The sequence below is a fragment of the Lonchura striata genome, chromosome 2, assembly GCF_046129695.1.
Source record: "Lonchura striata isolate bLonStr1 chromosome 2, bLonStr1.mat, whole genome shotgun sequence".
In the NCBI taxonomy this organism is placed as follows: Eukaryota; Metazoa; Chordata; class Aves; order Passeriformes; family Estrildidae; genus Lonchura; species Lonchura striata.
In genome coordinates, this window is record NC_134604.1 from 11,275,726 (window position 1) to 11,292,505 (window position 16,780).

At 37.5% G+C, this 16,780-nt stretch overlaps 1 long non-coding RNA gene across 2 annotated transcripts in view; it reads right to left on the bottom strand.

Annotated features, from left to right (window-relative positions):
• Window positions 1-14,384, bottom strand: part of LOC144248438 (uncharacterized) — a 74,248-nt gene extending 59,864 nt beyond the window's left edge. For both annotated transcript variants that reach the window (XR_013341737.1, XR_013341738.1), the window contains exon 1: window positions 14,366-14,384. This is a non-coding gene — a long non-coding RNA (uncharacterized LOC144248438). The remainder of the gene's footprint in view (window positions 1-14,365) is intronic.
• Between the last annotated feature and the right edge of the window lie 2,396 nt (window positions 14,385-16,780).

Sequence of the window (16,780 nt, forward strand, 5' to 3'; positions counted from 1 at the left end):
GTCTTGACATAAAAAAACCCACATTTTTTTGCAGCAGGATGCAGATGAGGCATCCCAATTACTGTCCACCAGGGCAAGCTCTCCTTTGGAAGTTAATTATTATGTGGCAGTACTATAAATGCCTCTGTTCAGAGGCTGGAGAAAGAATTTTCAAGTTAAAACTGTTTGCACAACGTCCATCAAGCCCAGGGCTCCACCAGAACTATTTCTGTAATTCATGGCTTTCAGGGATCACTGGGAAGTTTTTCCAATTTAATTATTACTTGGTTACAATCACAGTCAGTTCAAGATGTCATGAACTGTGTTTTTGGTGCAGATTGGACAAAATAAAGTTATGCTTGAGCATGTACTGGTTTTGTTTTTTCCTTCAGCTGTCATGGAAGCAACAAACACTGTGAATTAGTACCTACTTAAGTTTGTCTTTTCCATTGAAATCTGGCCATTTCCTGAAAAAGTTCTCACAGATTGGCACAGCATCACAGGATGTAAAGATGACAGCAATTTCAGCACGCTAATGTCTCATTTGCATGTCTTAATATGCAGTATTCCTCCATGACTGGCATTCTCATTAACTTGACATTAGAAAAGACTGCCTGCTAAACAACATAAGCAGCATTTAAGCATAACTGCTATTAATCCCACTGCTTTACAGCAAGGAGCATATAAATTTTCAAAGGTACACTAGAGATAAATGTTTAAAGTTAGGCTGTTGATGCTGAGACCTTTTTTTGTTTGGTTGTTTTTTTCTTTGTTTTTGGTTTTGTTTTTTTTTTTTTTCTTTATTCAGTGTCATTTGGGCCAGATATGGACTCCAGACTCCAGATAAGATCACATACAATTTAGCAACGACAGAGGCCAACAGATTTTCAGCATTTGTTTATAAATGTGTGGAGATAATTTTTTCTAATATCAGTTGGGAAAAGGTCAACTCCCTAATGCTCTGCTCTGAGGTATTATTAGCATTGCCTCTCTGATTAAAAACAGACATTCCCTAAATGCACAGAACTACAGATTACTCTTTTAAATGTTAAAAGCCAGTGTTAAGACTGTATTTTTGTTGTCTGCTCTGAAATAGGCTTGATGCAAGCTTCTCTTTGGTATTTCTCATATCAATACTTGAAGATTACTGGGCCAATTAACCTTTTTTAAACAAAATATAAGATTAAAATATGTGGTTTATCAGAATATTTGAAGTTTGCTTCCTCAAATCATCATCAAATGCTCCCATAGGATCCTGTTGATGCTATGATGGCCTGAACCAGATGAAGCCAGTAAAACTGCACCAGGGAATAGGTGTGACCTGATGTGACCTCCTCAGAAGTCTGAAAGCTGCTGGCTTCTCAAAAAGCCAAAATTCTGTAAAATCCTAAAAGGCTATTGGTATTACACATGCTTGGCACAGCTCAACTTGGCACATAGGTAACATTTCTAGCCCAGCTCTAATTTGTCCCATCAAAAGTGAAAATGTTTAGGCTTTGTTTTCCTGGGGCTTTTTTTTTTTTTGACACTCAGTCCCAAGGATTTTATTTCTCAGGCAGAAAACTATGGTATTTAGACTACCTTAAAATTATTTTCAGATGATAAAATCTCAAAACTTCCAAATATTTTTTTTACCAAATCAAAGGAAAAAATTGTTCTGTCATAAGACATTTTTCCATATCTGTTTCAATATCCTGACATGATAGACAGAGAGGTGCTTATTATGTGCTTATTAGGTGACCACTCATTATTCAAGATCTGGAAAAACAGGACAAACAGATAGTCACAGGGGTCTTTTCCCAGGTTATTACAGCTAGGTAAATCCTTTTGAGAGGTTGCTGTTTCCCACTGAAACATGCTGGTCTTTACTCCACTGAAGTATTGAGTAATATTGCCACAATATTTACACAGTGCTTTCTTATTTAAGAATTGTTGAATAAGGTTTGGGAAACAAATTGCTTAATGTTGACCAAATCTGTTGAAGGCTTCCAAGCCCACAAAACTTTATGTGCAGATTGACAGTCTTGCATGCAGCCACCTTGACTTTTGAAGAAGCAAAGTCAAGCTTAACACCTTTCTGATCAGAGACTCAGAGGCAGGTTTTGCAGCAGCCAGAAGAGGAGAATTGAATGCCTATGCATGGGCAGCCTAACCTAAATGCTAATAAATGAGTGTATTTTATTTTTTATCTGTTGACTGAAGTGAGAGATGGAAAGTGAGAGCCAAGTAGCAGCTATTATAGCATTGTGCACATGACATTGAGGTTCAGGGTCAGTTGTTTCCATTACAAACCCCATTTTTCAGGGTTTATAACTTGTCTGCCCTAAATCACGTCTGGCTGAGACTGGCATGCGACCTGTCAGGACAGCTATAGGAGATATTTTCTCATTTCTTTCATTAAAAAATAAATGAAATCCTTACATCATTTAACTCATTTTTCTTTCCAATGAAGTTAAAAGCTACTTAGGAACTACAGACACTTCAGGGGAACAGAAAGGTTCTAAGACAAAAAGCAATAGTTTTAAGGGAAAAACTTTTAATGCAGTGTATCCTGGGCCATAGGAAAACTGAGGCTATGAATTCAAATTTTGCAGCTCAAGTCAACTCTGCAGCTGTTAAAAGTGATGTCAAGCTGTGTCTCCAGACACACAGATGAGAAAACATTTTCTCACTACTGTTTTTTCTCTCCATTTACTTGTCTCTGATGTGAAATCCAGCTAGTGAGCCACCTGACTCAAGAAGCATAGTGATGTCTTTAGTGCTGAGATCAGTAGAACTTAGATCCCCGCACTGCTGTGCCACAGGGAAAAACAAGAGATGACTATATTCTTTTCATAGATCTCTGAGAACACAGATGGCAAGAGAACAGTAGGGCAGGGGGAAAAAATGAGAAAAAAAAAAAAAAAAAGAAAAAAGAGAAGAAAGACAGTTTTCATTAAATGTAGTTAAAGCAAATTTATTCCAGGCCTCCGTAAAGGAAGAAGGACATGAAAATTGCAATTAATGTTACAACTCCCACTGCTGACAGTGAATACCTCTTTGTTCCTTCCTGATGGTTCTGCCCCAAACATCAACTCACTTAAGTGCATTTGAAATACTCTTCTGAGGCGACTTGAAGCTGACACAGCCTCTCCACACATGGCTCCCCTTCCACAGTATATTATGGACACCAAGGAGAGGATTGTCTCCTCACACCCATCTTTACACTGCCTCCACTTCTCTCTGTGATGAAATAAGGTTTCTTTGCTACATCAGAGGTGAATTCAGAAAGTGTTTACAACATCTGGGCTATGTAGCCCATCTTTCACCTCTTGGAAGAAATTTGTGCAGAATACAGTGGTGAGGCACATAGAGGAGGCAGGTTCTGAGTGAGTGTTGACTGTCAGAGCCCTGCATCTCCTGACACATTAAAAAAAATCTTGTGACATTTACAGCTGGAGCACCAACTGCCTAAAGTCATCTGAATTTACAGCTCCCACAAGAATGAGATACTATCAGGTAGGATGGAAAAGGGTCTTATTTCTTTTTCTCTGCTACTCTTCTGATTTTGCCTTTCCAGGAAAGAAGATTAGATTTTTACTGTACAGAAAGTGTGCCAATATGGGATTCAGATTCAGTCAAAGAGAGAAACGGAGAGTTTCTATCCAGGCAGAAGCCTGGGAAAGAGCTGGAGAAGAATGTAAATAATTCTTTATCTCTCTTGGTTTTCACACTGTTTATAGTTAAGTTCTTCCACTGTGTGTCAAGCACTTTGCACCAATGCTTTGAGTTGTTTTCACTTCAGGACCAATGGAGTTGGTCCTCATGGAGGTCTGTATAAAAGAGCAGTGTATTTTGAATAAATCGGAGTTTTACTCTCAGCAACCTTCTGATCAGTCTCTTCATTCCCATCCTGCCTCGACAGCGACATGCCAAACTTTGACTCAAGTTATCCTCAAGATTCCCATCTAACTCAATGTTTGCTTAACACATTTTCCAGCTCCAACAAAAAGCAACAGGAAAGCTCCATCCCAGACTGTGCAGCAGAAGTAAAATCCCTGAAAAAGCCCATGCAAAGAGACACAAGCAAAACCTAATTCAGATCAAGGATTTAACCCAAGATCTGTTGCCCCCAGAAAAGTGTCATGAGAAACAGCCTTCAGAGTATTTACAATGCAAACAGCTGCAACATTTCCTACTGGAGATGGGCCATAATGCACAATACCCCCAGTGTTAATTGAGCCCATGAGCAAATAGGTCAGCATGACTCCTTAACCTTGCAACCCAGATCCTCACCTGGGAGTTTAAGTATTTATGTGGGATGATCGTGTCAGCAGGAAAGGTTGAGAGCAGGTGACCTGGGTTGTGCTGTGTCTAGAGGGTAAGAACATGTTTTTGATAAGTCTGGGAATGATGCTCGTGGTTTCAGATCCTCAAACTTAGAATCCTCCTAGTGGAACAAACATTCTGATTGTCATAGTCTGCTGAGTAATGTGATTCCATGTTGTTTTTCCTCCATTTCATAACTCTATTTCTTTGTTTTATTGATTTTATTGAAAATTTTCTGGAGACTAAAAGTTTAATTTTTAGGCAAAGTATATAGGTTTTTAGTACAAGTTGGTCTTGGCTTTTAGGGGGAGGGGTTGTTTAGTTTTGGTTGATTCATGTTGGTTTTGATAAAAAGGGGGGAAAAAAGAAAGAGGGAAATATACAGACGAATAAGAAGAAATTATATCAGTCCAGTTACTGATTTTATTCGATAAAATGTACTTTAAAATATGTAGGAATATTTTCATACTTCCATTTGGAAGGCAAAATCTATTCTCCAGCTTCAGGCGTCCTGCAAGCATTTTAGCTTGAAATTATAACTTGCCTTGGAATGATAATTGGGCTAGGTTTCTACTGAGCTTTAAGTGATTTCATTGGGGTTTACTGGGCAATCAGCTATTTGGCTTCTGCAAAGAATGGCTGCAATTTCTGTCAGGACATATATATTTTAACTTTATGAAAAAAGGAAAAACCCAACAAAAATAAAACTAAAAAACCTCAAAAAAATAATCCTGTCAACTTTTGAGGGAGAGAAAAGATGATACTTGGCAATTTTTCTATATGTGTGTATAAAGTTGCATATAAAAATACTTAATGTTATTTTAAGTAGAAGTGCAGTAGAGAACAGACCTGTAATCTTAGTTTATAAAGCTGGACATGTGTTGTATTAGAGAGCCCACTCAAGATCCCTGAGGGAATCTAGACACACAATTAGAGGTAAACACAAAAAACATCCCCAAGGAAAAACATAATAATAAAAAATATTTTTTATAATAAAGAACTATATTAAAAAAAAAAGAAAGTTGTGCATTGTATAATAAAAGCACAGAACCCAAGGCAAAAAAGATCCAGTCAATCTTCCAAATGATCTTTATGAGAGTGAAGGGAGAGTTGGTGATTTCACGAGAGACCTGGAGGAGCGAGGTACGTAGAGTCTCATTATCCAGCACTGCCTGGACACTAATATCAGGGGTAGGGAGAGGCAGACACAAAGCCCATCATTTGGCTTGTCATACATAGCTAATAAAGCAGAACTGGAGACTTCTTGCCTCTGCTGGTTCACGTGGGACCAATTTCTGGCAAGTGCTGACTACAGGCACCTGCCAATAATCCCAGGCAGAGTGAGGGCTGTGTCTTGTCCTGGCTTTCCAAGCTGCAGGGCTGTGCTGCTGACCCACTGCAGCGTGCCAAAGAGGAGCATCCCTTGCTGAGCCCTGCCAAATTTCCCTCTGCATCTCCCTCGTATGTGTGTCTATCTCTCTGCAAACAGCAGCTTTAATCCACTTTGCAGGTTCACACAGAAAGCATTTGCTGCCTGTTGGAATCTGTGGTATTGGTGATTCTGAGATTGTAGAAAGTCTCTGTCTTTCTGCCCCGCTGCCAAAGCAGAAGCCATAATTGGTCTGTGCTGGTTTCAGGGTTGTTTATTCTGTTTATCTCTCACATGTTCTGCTGCCCTGCCCAGCTCTGTCCTGCAGGGCAGCGTGTGGGGCTCTGCCCTCAGTGGGATGTTACAAACATTAAATACCAGAAACTCCCTGGGCTGGATTTACAATAATGTGCCAATATCTGTCACCTACGTTGGACAGTGTGTCCCCAGCCTGAACCAACAGAAAAATGCCAACACCACAGTGAAACATGGAGGGCATGAAGAAGGAGAAAAAGGACAAGGCACACCCAATTTCCTCCATCTTGTCCCCTTTGGACCCCTAATCTAGAATCCTAAAATTTTACTTTTGCACCCGTGCCACACTTAATTATTACTTATATCAAACACGCAGAGCTGGTAATTCATCCTGTAAGATTGAAAACTCTTTTGCATGGACAGAGATCACAGACAGTGTCTCTGGGGGGCTCTGCCAGGGTCCCAGACCTTCCAGGGCTGCCAGAGGGATGCCCTGGATTCCCACAGCTGCCTCTTCTCTAAGAAGGATCCCAGTGTGCCCCAGTGAGTGTGCACCCAAGGGAAGTTTCAGAGTTGGGAAATTTAATTGAGAACTGCATTCTCTTCATGTTAATTTAATAATTAGAGCAATCATCAATATCACTGGGCCTGTCTGAGCAGAATTTAACCAGTAAATATTCTTACAGCAATCAGCCGAAAGAAAAGTGCTGCTGCAACAATGGCTTCACAATTCAAAGTTCTTGGTTTATGGCTATGTGTGAAACTGTAGTCCTTATAAATAAATAAAATACTCTCTGTGACTGATGGCTAGGCCTGCCCTATGAGTGCAGGAACAGACGCAGTGAGTTTCATGTTTAGTGGGCCTCAAGTCTGGCACATTTTGTAATTGCAGGGGAAATGGATCCCTTGGATAACTCTCTAAATTACATGGCCAACAATCTATAACACCAGGACTCCAGGATTTTTAATCATAATAAAAAGTATACCAAGTGGCCATGTATACAATTAGTTTACAGACATAACTAGATGGAAGATTCAACACTCACTTGCAATCTATTTATGAAGACAGGCAGACAATTATATGAGACAAGGGAACTAATTTTGCAGAGTGAGATTTAGTGATTAGCAGCGGTGCCTTCATTTAATCTTTAAACCTATAAAATTCAGTGCTCTGAAATGTATTGAACACACCATTCAAATACCTGTGGCATTATTTTGGGATGCAGTCACTGCAGCTGTGATCTGCAGAACTAACCTGTGATTGAATAGCCTCTTACAGAACTAGTCACCAAATTAGGCTGAGAAAAAAACTATTAATATTTTTAGTTCACCACTTTTCCCTCTCTAAGGACAATTTCAGAGAGTTATCTGGGCTGATTCTTGCCTCACTGGTTATCTATTCCACCCCATGCAGATATTTTTCAGAAGTGCTGTTACATCCCATGCCCATAAAACATACGGTATGTGTAGCATATATAGGCTGTAATTAAAAAGAGACACTTGTGTTGACAAAAAGACAGTTGTCCCCACATAAGTGTAAAGACTGTCTTCTCTACCAATTAAGAATCAGCAGAATATGGGCTTTAATTGTCCTCTTGGGGAACTTGTCTTTTGTATCTATGATAAATACATGATTATAAGGACAAATTATATGAGCAGCAATAATTTCCTAGTAATGTGATCATTAAAAGCCTTCACAACTGCAATATATCAATATTAATTGGGACAGATGATCATTTTACTGACATGCTCAAGTCATTATCCATATTTCAGTACTTCATGAATACCTGAATAGTCTTAATGATGTGATTTTTTAAAGATTCTTTCTCCAGTGGTTTTAACATTATTATTTATCTAAAAAAAGAAGAAGTGAAAACAAATTAGAACAAATGCAGGGAGTTCTGAGCTAAAAGTAAGCAAGATCCAGCAAAATTTCAGTTTCTGATAGAACAGTTAATCACAATGATTGAGAAGAAACAGCCAAATAAACACTGTCTGCTGGGCCTGGGCCATGTTAAGTCCATGGTCAATGTTTGCTGATAAAGAGGACACTTTCACTCTGCTTTGGAGGCCAAGCAGTCTATACAACAACCTGTTGATTCATACTCCTCAGTAATATTCTTTGCACTGCCTGGCTGCTTCAAAGACCTTTTCTCACGTGGAAAAAGATATAGTTTGTATATCCTTTTATTTGCATCCCCTTTGACAGTGGACTGGCAAATAATTTTGTTTCCTGCCATAGACAGGCAGTTGAAAAAGCTGCTCTGACTTGCAGATAACACGTTTGCAAGAAGAGTGATAAACATGATAGGATAATATCCTGAAAGCTGAAGTGAAATGACAGAATATAGCTGCAGAACATATTTTGGGTCTGAAAAAGTGTTATAGACTCACTGCCATGGCTTCTGGAGATGTGAAGTCAGGTCTTAGTCTGATTCCTTCCTTGATATCACACCTGCTGATTTTTCTTCTGCTACAGACTCATGTCATGGTTTGATACAAACCAAAGATTCTCCTGACTTTGTGCATTTATTGATAACTACAGAAAAAAATACATAAATGCATAAGCTAAGGCTGAAGAATAAACATACAAGTTATGTTTTTATATAAGGGTCACTGGACACAATAACCATATTCATATCCTCATTATTAAGGCTTGAAGAGTTAATTTTTACTGTAGTTGTTTAATAAGACACCAAGTATCATCAGTAGGGCTGTAGCAAGGACATTTTTCTTGCTAAAGCAGAAGCTAGTACCTGTGAAAAAGTAACTTTTACAGTGTAGACTGAACTGTGATCGTAATGTCTATTAGTGCCCTCTTTTTGGTAGCCATGACTGTCAAGGTGAGTTATCCCCACATAAAAATTATAAACAGAGCTAACAAAAACATATCTACAAGCTCAAGGCCATAATTATATACATACTAACTTGCCATAATAGAAAAACCCCTACAATAATGAGCTGCTGCAGTAAAGAAATTGAATATTCAACCCTAGAACAGGTGAAAGGAGGCTGTTTCACTCTGAATTGTTATTATTAAGTTATTATTTTAAAATTTAAATTTTACAGTTAATTTTGAGTTAACATTCTTTACAATTAATATAATTCTAGAATTCACACAGTAAAGGTAAAAATATTTCTCTTACTGTGTTATATTCATTCTTCATGGAGGATATCACAGGCTGACACTGTAGGATTTTACTTAAATACGTGGGTCTAATGGGGAGAGATGTCCAAACAGTATAAAAGGGAAAATCTATAGATATTAGCATACAATTGAATTTAACTCTAATTCAAAATGGTGAGATTTTTTCTGTAGTTTAAATTCAGAGATTGTTTTTTGTTTTGAGACTAAATATTTTGATGTTATTTTCAACTTTGGCATAAAATGCAGGTGAAGGGAATTCTGAAGTCTATTTAATTTGCTCATCTTGGATCTGGAATTCCGTGGTTCAATATCTTCTCCTACTTGATGAGACTTGAGCCCATTGCTCTCATCATAGTCCTTTAATGTCAGGCTATTAGGCATTGCAAAATCCCATTCTTTGTCTTTCCTTTTGATATTTCTCCATTCTCTATAAAACATTTTTACAGAAAAAGAAAATTATTCTCTTTTTTATTAAGTGGGACATATCCTTATTATTTAAATAGGTCAGATGAAGTAGAAAAATTCCCAGAGAGCCAGAGAGAGTTACATGTCTCCAGTCTGTGACAAAGCCATTCATGTGAGAAAAAGGAATTCTTGGTCCAACAGCAACAGCTGCACGGTTTATTTAATCTGCCTCTTTTAACTTATTCTCTCACAGCTTTGGTAGGACTTGGAACCTGCGAATTTTCTGGGTTTTGTAAATTATGCTCTCTTTGTATGTGGGAAACATAATAAGTGCTTTTTGTTATCTTTTGTATACAGTGAACTAACTGGATAATCATAGATGGTCAAAATGTGTAAATGGTGTGTCAGAGGTCTAAACTGATGTCCCTTGGAGTAATGGAACTATTGTATTAAGAAAGAATGAATGATTTCTCCACTATTAGGAAACTGTTCTGTTGGGTATTTACTGTGGAATAATATGGCTACTTTTTTTTATTCAATTAATTAAGAGGATGCCAGGAGCTACAATAGTGTGAATGAAGCCTAATATTATACATTTAGGATACAATTATATTAAACCATTCAAGTAATTACACTTATGCTCTGAAGAAATAACAAAATAAGCCAGATAGAAAACTCTGGCTCCAAGAACTTAATACATTTATAATATAATTTAGTGTAAAATTAGAATTGGAGATATCGTGTCATGGCACAATCAGCAAGATGGAAAAATTTCATCAAATTTCACATCAAATTTCTCACCCTTCATTCAGCATTTTCCATGACATAAATGTATCTTATTTCTCAGGAATACAATAACAGACTAATTTTGCTGGGATAAAATGCTATCTATGGCCAGGACATGCTATCCTCTTTTTTATCATCTTTTAGATTTCTTTGGTAATGAGAGATAGCATCCAACCTTGCAGGGACTGCTCAGAACTGGGAGTTCACAGGTTGAGTCTATTAATGGGCACTATTAGCATTATTGTTATTTTGCCAAAGACAAAATTAGCTGAAAGAACAAATCATCAAACTAAACATGATTCAAATAGTCATGGTACCCTGTCCAGAGTTCATCATTACTTGTTCAAACTTCTCATGTTCTATTCCTCAAATTAGATGTTCATTTAAGTGAAATTTGGAGAGAGGGAAGCTTTTTAGATTTTCTGACATACTGTCATCCGAGACATTCAAAAAAACCCAAACTTTACTAAAAAATAGCAAGAAGTGAGCAAAAATAGTTTTGCAGTGTTTTGGATGCAATGTTTTCCTAATTAAAAATAGCATCCGGTGTCACTAATGTAGTTTTTATCACTTAAACTTTTTCCAGCTCTCAATCTGTATGAGCACAAACAATTCATAAATAAAATATCTTTGGGGATCCAAAAGGCTGTCTTTTCTGTAGGAGTTCTAATAAGGAGCTCACATGCTGCATGTTGCTATGCTTATTTGAAACCTGCTGGTGTCCTCCTCTCAGTAGGAGAGTATAAAACACTCTCCAAAATAGTGCTCTTCCACTGTGGCTTTCTCTGTGGGATGCAGGCAGAGATAACTGGTTGTTAGTAAGAGGAATATCTGCCTCCTGTGTCAGTCAGAATTAAAGTATATCCAGTGCTATTGGAATCCTGTTTTCCCAGGATAGTGCCACGACTGTCTGGTGTTGGGCACACACCTAATGTGCATTATCATTATTAACATGATCTTGTTAATAAAGATGTGTCAATGGTTCTTCTTGAATACCTAGAATATCTTGAAAATCTTGAATATCACTTTTATGACCTGAAAACAGTGAGATTTGTTTAATGTTGCAGGGCTTTGGACATTTGATTTACTCTGCATCTCATGTGCTACCTGGAGTGACTCTGGCTGCAGGGCCACTCTGCTCGTCTGGGAGGAGATCTCTGTCAGGAAGATGCTCCTAAAGAGAGGCAGCCAAATCTGCTCCAAATCACACTGTGTAAAGAATCCTCTCCTAGTTTGTCCTTATGGTTTCATTCCCTTTTTATCTTCTCTTCTTTCTGGTCTTGGTTTCATAGGAGCCTTTCAATTTTCTCATCTGACAGAGCAATAGAAGTCATGTTATAATAGCATGTTCAGAACCCCGCTGGAGAAGAGATATGTTAAATTCCTCAGAAAGCTGAATTCCTCTGGGACACTGCTGAAATGTGCTCTGAAAGACAGCGTGGATTCTCCATTTCATATTTTTCCACAAATAAAAAGTAAATTATGCATAATTCCAGAGAAAGAGGGAGGGATGCAAAAACACCTCTCTTATATCTTCTGTATTTTATGCTGTAACAATTATTTTGGGGTTTTGCCCTGAGTAGTGAACTTACAGCTAATGAGATGTGGTCTCATTAGTCACATTATTTTTTTCATGATTCAGTTAAAGCCTTATGAAAACAGTTTAAAAAATAATATTAATTTATTTATTTAAACTAAGGTGAAAGGTGATAAAGAGAGCTTCCTAGTCTATGATTAGCATGCCAAAAATACCCCGTTATCCTCAGACTCATTGGTGTGTCTAACCTTGTCACAGCTGCAAATCACTTTAATTGGCACAGAAACAGAAAAGAGCACAGACAGGATGATTGCAGACTTTCTAAATGATAACCCATCAGTTGACCAAAACAGTCTTTCTGAAGGATGTGCTGAATATTTATCAAATGTTTATTATATTTGAGAACTTTAAATAGATAATCTAGGACCATGTCACAGTAACTTCTTTAAAAGCTTCCACAGTGATAAAAACCTCAATTTTGCTCTATGGACATGCTTCCATTCTTAGAATTACCTTCTGGTGTCCTACTCCTATACTAAATACTTTGATTTTTCTTTTTACATGTGGTGTGCCTCCACTGTCCTGCAGCACTGATTATGTACAGTAAATGTACAAAGCTTAGGAGTAACAGGAGCCCTTGAGACAGCATGTACTTGCCTTTATGTAATCAGTTCAGTAGAATTTTTGACTTTATTTTCAAGAAATTCTTCTTAATATATCATATATATATATGTATATACACACACATATGTATAAAAAGAAATATACCTTTACATTCTCATATCCAGTTAAGAGAGTTGGCCTATCCACAAAAGTACCATTCACAGGACATATATTTTGTCTCATCTGAATAGAAGATTCTGAGTTGCTGAATTTTGAAAATTGTATTTTCCGGGCTACATAAGTTCTTAATTACTGTGCCAGTGAACAATAGGAATATTTTTAATGCTGTGATCATCTGTATTTAAGGCTAAAGTTAGCTGGAAACTTTTTAATGTCATTATTCATTTCTACAAAGAGGAATCTGCTACTGGTCACCTGTTGTCCTAGGACTTTTCTTTTGTTTTCACCTACAGAGCATTTGACCTCTGTTGTGGAACAATAAAGTAGTTTTATTAACATTATAGTTAGTCTGGACAGTAGCTCTGCTCTCTCATTTTGATGTTTTTCCATGAGTTCTCCAGAGAGGCTTTGATCACTGAAAAAAATTGCTTTTTCATGACCTCATTTAATATGCAGAATAAGCTTCACTACCAGGTGCCATGGTTTTCCTTCACTGAGATTTCCCTGAGGACATCATGGCTTTTTTTGTAAATCTCCTTGTGACTCCTTTGTTCTTCAAAATGTAGGCAGTGCTGAAACTCCCAAATCTGCATTTGAAAATGCTCTTTCTGTGATTTTTTTCTTTCTCTTTCTTCTATTTTTCAGTGAGGCCTCGGCCAACCCCTTTCCTGTATCTGCACATATTTGAAATGAGGTTTCACTGGCTGTCTTCCACAGTCATATTTTAAACCCTGGGGCTTCCTGGAACAATTTTGCTCTACTCAGATTTTGGCTCTCACTTTTTTATTCTGGGTCTTTTAAGTGCATACATCTAAATGAAAAACTGCTTTTGTACTGTACTGCATGCTGTCTCTCTATTGGAAATATTGCATGCTCTATTATAGTTATATAGAGGTATAGATGATTGTTTATTCTGTGTGGCTGAACATGTCCAAAGCAAATTTCAATCTTCAAAGTTATAATTAGTCTTTTGCCTGTCCTGTTCTCTCCTGAAGCTATCTGTCTGTTATTGCATGGAGCACAGCATTATCCCACAGAGGACTGAAAAGGTGTGTGAAGCTACTTGCTCAGGTTTCCAAAGTGCAAAAACCATGGTTGTGTGTGGACTTTGTACCTCTGATCCAAAATCACACTGGCCCCCAAAAGACTTTATTATATAAAACAGAAGGTGGAACATTGGAAACTTAAATGAAGGATTTGCCTTTATGTGTTAAGTAATTTTGAATCAGAAACTCTTATATTGCCAATTATATTAAATCTGTTGGTTCCATCTGTTTCAATTCAGTAGAACACTTACTGCACAATTGTAGCTTCATTAATAAATAAATTAAGTTCAATAAGTTTGCATTCCAAAATCAAATGGATTGAAGCATTTGTACTCCTTCCTAAAAATACCCTTAAGTACGCAAAGCGAATAAATGTCTCTGTCTAAAACTACTATTTTAATTTAAAAAATGATGTTCTACAAGTAGAGTGCTACACATCAAATTCATTCCTGACCTAACCAGTCCAGGGAATCTCTGGGAAATGTTAAATGTATTTTACAAGGTAAAGACTTAATGGTTTTAAGGCAGATAAGAATCTCTACTGTAATGATTTATAGGTCATATAACATATAACATTTCCCAGAGACTTCTATTTGAATTAGCACAATACAGTTTACAGGATTCAGCCAGATCCTCAGCAAAGTACGAGACCCCAGGTCAAGCTTTGGTCCATGAAAGGGTTCTGCCTGCCAGCCCTACAAAAAAAAAAAAAAAAAAGCAGGCAGAGCTGGAGTGGCAGTGATCCTCACCATTTTCAGGCGATCCAGAATTTTTCGGGGGGCAGGAAGAAAGCAGCAGGTCCCACAGCATCTCTTCAGTGCAGTGCCATTTCAGCCCCATCCCATGAGGTTTGCACAGCAGCCATTAGGTTTCCTGGGAAGGGAACAGTGTCTCCTCAGAGTTGAGATCCTGCAAGGCTGCAGTTTGAAGCAGAACAGCTCTGTTGCAATTTTCCTGCTCAGTTGGTCCCGGGGGAGCCGTGTAATACCAGGGAGTTACATGTTTGCACCTTCTGAAGGTCACTCCCAGGGACTCTCTGTCATAAGCAGAATATTAATGCTTTTCATTACACATCCTTCAGGTTCAGCATGTGTCAGGGAAAGAACTGCCTTGTACCTGTGAATATCCCTGCCTGCAGGTGCGGGGATTTCCAGTAGGAATAGCAAGTCAAGGAAAAAATGTGTTTCAGCCTAGTGCAGTTTCACTAGAAGGGCATAACATGGAGGTGGGAAAATCAGAGCCAGCTGATTCTCCAGCACAGCAGTGAGAGGGAGAACAGTGCAGCAAAAGAAAAATAGGGAGTTAATTGAGCTGGTTCCTAAAATATATGATACAATTTATAGTCCATAATTTTTCAGATAGAAAGGATTTTGCTAGATAATAGCTCTGGGAGTTGATTTTTTTCCCCTTTCTTTTTTATGATATATCTTCCAGATTATCCCTTATTTTAGTTGTTTGTTTCTTCCTGTTTAAATTAGTCTAAATTATTACATTAAGGTTCAGAAAACTAACTAAACTAAATCACAGAGGAAGAGATTAGACTTAGTCTTTAGGGGTTTAACAAGACAGAAGTAGTCTAGTTCTTTAAATTGGGTTTCCTTTTCCTTTTCCTTTTCCTTTTCCTTTTCCTTTTCCTTTTCCTTTTCCTTTTCCTTTTCCTTTTCCTTTTCCTTTTCCTTTTCCTTTTCCTTTTCCTTTTCCTTTTCCTTTTCCTTTTCCTTTTCCTTTTCCTTTTCCTTTTCCTTTTCCTTTTCCTTTTTCCTTTTCCTTTTCCTTTTCCTTTTCCTTTTCCTTTTCCTTTTCCTTTTCCTTTTCCTTTTCCTTTTCCTTTTCCTTTTCCTTTTCCTTTTCCTTTTCCTTTCCCTTTCCCTTTCCCTTTTCTCTATTTTTCTTTTTCCCTCCCAAGAAAACCATTGCTATCTCATGCTTACAACCAGTTCCTGAGGTTATGGAAAGTCACATATTAGAAGAGGCAGGTTAGTATAGACAAATCCTGTTTTCATTTAATAAAAAAAGGCCTGAAAGGTTCTGGGTCATCAGTTGTCCCAAACCCTCATCTTCTCACTACACGTTTGTCCCCTAGACCTTAAAATGAATTAATGTTTAGAGTTTGGGAATCTGAAGAATTGAAAAGATCTTCTACACAGTCTGTTCTGTTCACAATCAACAGATCCACTGCAAACTTTGGTTAGAAATACCTATAATTGTGGAAAAAAAATGTAGGTAAGGATTTTAGGTTCATTGAGTAGCGAGGAGTTTTGTTAAAGTCAAAGAATTTGGGGATATATATATATACACACACACACATATCTATATCTATATCATCTATATCTATACATATACATATACATATACATATACATATACATATACATATACATATACATATACATATATATATATATATAGTTATCTTTTGCATTCTTAGACTCAGGATAAATTCAAACCTGGAAGAAACTTTTCCCTGTTCCTGCTAGTGAAAGAAACTGATTCTAAATCAGTCTGAAAAAATAATCAGGAAAAAAGGACATCATCATCTTTGCAAACTAAAATTAAGCTGTCACAATCAGAGTTAAAACCGATGTGATATCTCTGCAAGATGACTGATGAATTTTTCAGCCTGTAGTAGCAAATCAAGCCAGCAGAACAATAGCATGTGCCAGGTGTCAACTGAATGAATAGTGCCACATTCCTTTTTGTTTTTTTTCTTCCCCAGAAGATGCTGGCTAAAAACATTTCTGTTCTGCACATCTCCAGCAGGCCTTTTCTAACAGTGCAATATTTTCACAGTTCAGCTCCAATGGACAGCTGTCTAATACTGGAACATTTCACTGCTCTGATTCCATTCCAGTCCCACAGTCTGGAAGGTGTGCACGTCCTTTCTTCTGTAACTGTGAGGGAGGGTTTGACCAGAAGTTGGTCAGATGATCCCTGCAACCTAAATTATTCTATGGTTCTATAGAATTCCAGAGAAATTCTAAAAAATAGACTCAGCCCTTCCTCCTGGATTCATCCAGTCATACTGGAGTGAGTGCAACTAAAGTAATTCTGCTTTGCACCCATGAAATCCTAGACAGGGGAGGGAGAAAAGCCATGAGAAGAAATGTGATACAATCAGCATGACCATTTGGAGTTTTAGTACCATTCTCAAAAAAAAAAAAAAA